This window comes from Cryptomeria japonica, chromosome 11 (assembly GCF_030272615.1).
Source record: "Cryptomeria japonica chromosome 11, Sugi_1.0, whole genome shotgun sequence".
NCBI lineage: Eukaryota > Viridiplantae > Streptophyta > Pinopsida > Cupressales > Cupressaceae > Cryptomeria > Cryptomeria japonica.
The window spans coordinates 721,956,034-721,959,558 of record NC_081415.1 but is presented as its reverse complement, the minus strand read 5'-3'; positions in this window follow the sequence as shown (position 1 = coordinate 721,959,558).

The window sequence follows — 3,525 nt, the reverse complement described above, 5'->3', positions numbered from 1 at the left end:
GATATGGTTGACCTTTCCCCCAACCTTATTGGTATTAGAAACAAGCTAACAAATCTTGTGACTAAAGGATGTAAGTTGGATGTTAGAGATGACAAACTTCAGAGGGTTGTGACCAAGAATGCTATTAAGATTTCGGGGAAGGACAGTTCATCTTTTTAGGCAAAGGGTGAAAATGGCGATTTTCAAAGACTGGAGGAGGAATTTCTTATGAATGGAGATAAAACTTCAGTGGAAGGTATGGATAACAAAGAAGTTACATAATTGGTTAGGGAGGCGCTAGCCAAAGTATAAGGGGCTATTGTTGCTCTCAAAAAAGAGGGCTTCAAGATGGATATTTTGAACAAGTCGTGGGTTGTGTCAAAACATATCGAGTTAGACCATGGAGAGGGTGTGATTAAAGATATTCACATCAGTTAAGGAGAGGGTGGGATCAAGGACTAATAATCCCGAAGAGGAAGGTGAATCAAAAGATGACTCGCCTTGGGAGAGCTCTGAGGAGGATGAAATTTGGGGCATTGAGGATGAAGTAGCTATCAGAGAGAAAATACCCATCCTCTTGACTAAATCAGAGATAGAGTCCTACAAGGTAGGAGAGAAGAGGGCTTGGGGAAGGAAATGTATTCATATGAGGTTGGAGGTAGCAGGGTGTGCAAAAGGATAGATAAAATTATTTAGTGGGAAGGGCAGTTCCCTTCCCGAGGGACAATGAATGTCATAACCCGAAATGTCAGAGACTACAATGCACTTAACCAAAAACGATTGATCAAGAGGTGCTTTGATCAATCGAGAGAAAATATCATTTTGATAGAAGAATCAAAATTAGTTCAAGCTGTTTCAAGAGGCTTTTTTAGATCAAAGGGAAGATGGATGGATATTTGGGTAGATGCCAATGGGATGTCTGGGGGACTTGGCATCTTGTGGAACTCAAACACAATGAACCTTTCTAGTAAAATGCACTCTTCTAATTGGCAAGTTGTTAAAATCACATCACTTTCAGACAATTATGACTACATTTTAATTAATTTGTATGGCCCATCCAAAATCATTGACAAGAAAAGATGTTGGAACCAAATTTTTGAGATGTTGCAGAAGTATAAATAGAAGGTGGTCATTCTGGGGGGATACTTTAATGCATCCTTGAAAATGCAGACAAAAGTGGGGGTAGAGTTGGTATAGGCTTATAAGTTCAAAAAGAGTTTCTGAATTTTGTTCTAAGGAATGGATTGGTGGAAATTCCCCCGAAGAATGAGGCTTTTACTTGGTCAAATAAGAGGATTGGTAGGGCTCATATTGCATAGAAATTGGATTATTTTTTCGTGGGTGGTCCCTAGGATGAGAGTTCCCTAATTTTTGAGTCGATTATTATTCCCTTCCCAAGCTTTGATTATTTTCTAGTTGCTATTATAGTCGAGTAGGATTAGGTTCCTATCTATTACCCTTTCAAATTTGAAAGCATATGGATTAGAGATCTATCACTATATGATCTACTTAAGAAATGGTGGTTTGAATCCCCCCTAGTAGACGGGAATTTAGCCCACGAGTTCTACAAGAGACTACATTTTATCAAGCTAAAATTAAAATAATGGAATAAAACCAACTTTAGAAATATCTTCAAGGAAAAATCTCTTGTGGAGGCTAAGATGGAGGAGTTGAACGGTAAGATCATCAAATTAGGTATGGGTGTGGAAAACCATTTAGAAGAGAAAGCTTTAAATGTAGAGTATGCAGAATTAATTGCAAGACAGAAGGTTTTGGGAAAAGTTAAGAGAATGTTGGCCCAAGGGAGTGGATAGAAATACAAAAAAATTCCACAATTCAGTTAGGGCAAGAAGATCTAAAATCAAACTTTTTCAAATATAAAGCAAAGAGGGCACTCTTTTAGATAAGGAAGAGGAAATTGGTAAAGATGCAATTAACTATTTCAGGGATCTCCTATCGATTGATAATCTAAGGGATTCAAGTCTTGTTGAAGAATTGCTAAGGGAAATTCTAGTTAGTGTTTCAAAACAACAAAATGTGCTCCTCTTAAATTTGGTATCCAAAGAAGAAGTTAAAGTGGTGGTGTTTTCAATTAAAGGGAATAAGGTGCCTAGGCTAGATGGATTCCTTGTCCTATTTTATCAAATTTTCTAGAATATTTATCGGATGATCTATGGAAGGTGATGGAAGAATCAAGGAAAGAGGCTTATATTGCTAGAAATTTCAACACTACATTTATTGCCTTGATATCAAAGAAGGAGCAAGCTATGTCCTTTGATGACTTTAGGCTAATTTTATTATGCAATACGGTATACATTGTTAAGGTAATCTCAAATAGATTGAAAAAGGTTATTGGGAATATCATATTAGATAAGCAAAGTGGCTTTGTTCGTCAGAGGTTAATTGTAGCCCATGAAGTGATTCATTTAGTCAAGAGAGTTGAAGTGGACCTAATGATCATCAAACTAGACATCAGGAAAGCTTATGACTGAGTGGACAGAGACTTTCTTCTTGTTGTTTTGAAAATTTTGGGTTTTGTGAGGGTTGAGTTGCGTTGATTAGAAGCTACGTTATCACCCCAAAGTTTTCTATTTTATTAAATGACAATTCCCAAGGGTTTTTTCAAGCTAGTAGAGGGTTAAGGCAAGGAGACCCCCTTTCTCCTTTGCTATTTATTATTATGGTAGAAGTGTTGGGCAAATTGATTTCCAAGTTAAGAGTAGAGGACAAATGGAAAGGTATAAGCATCGACCCAAATATGATGAACATAGCACATCAATAATTTTCAGATGATACAATTTTGTTCGGTGAATCCTCTCTAAGGGAGGCGAGATGCATTAAACAAGCTTTGGACAAATATGTTGTTGTTTCGGGCCAAAAAGTAAATTAGCACAAATCTGAATTATTTTTCTTTAACACAAATCTTTGCAAGCAAAGAGAAATAGCGAGAATCCTAGAGATTAAATCAGGGGTGCTACCAGGAAGATTCTTGGGGACCCCTCTGTTTTCAAGAGGTAACAAGGTTTCTTTGTAGAATAAACTTGTGGACAACTGTTTGGGCAAACTAGAAGGTTGGAAAAGTAGATGGTTGACGACTGTGGGGAGAATACTGATGCTGCAACCAATGGTGTTTGCCATTCCACTTTACTCAATTATGTGCTTCCAAATACCATGTAAAGTGATTAAAACTATTAATCAAAAAATGAGCAAATTGTTTTAGATGCAGCTAAAGAGGGAGGCCTCTTGGTGGAAAGATGTTCCCCTAAACATTACACGATGGCTAACTCCGCCAATATGAAGGACACCTCTTCAACAAAGGAACCATGGAAGTAAAGTGGTGGATAGATGGAGGATCCTTCTCTAGATACAAATGTAGTTTTAAATCAGTCTCAATAAGTCGAATGTTGTTGCTCAAATCGTGCAAAAATTTGTGACTTTGCCACTTCAGATCTAGTGGAAAATATTCATACGGGGTCTTGTGCATTGGAGGAGGGACTCTACTCCTTAGGAGTTGAGAACACTCTTTCTTAGAATTCATCTCAATCT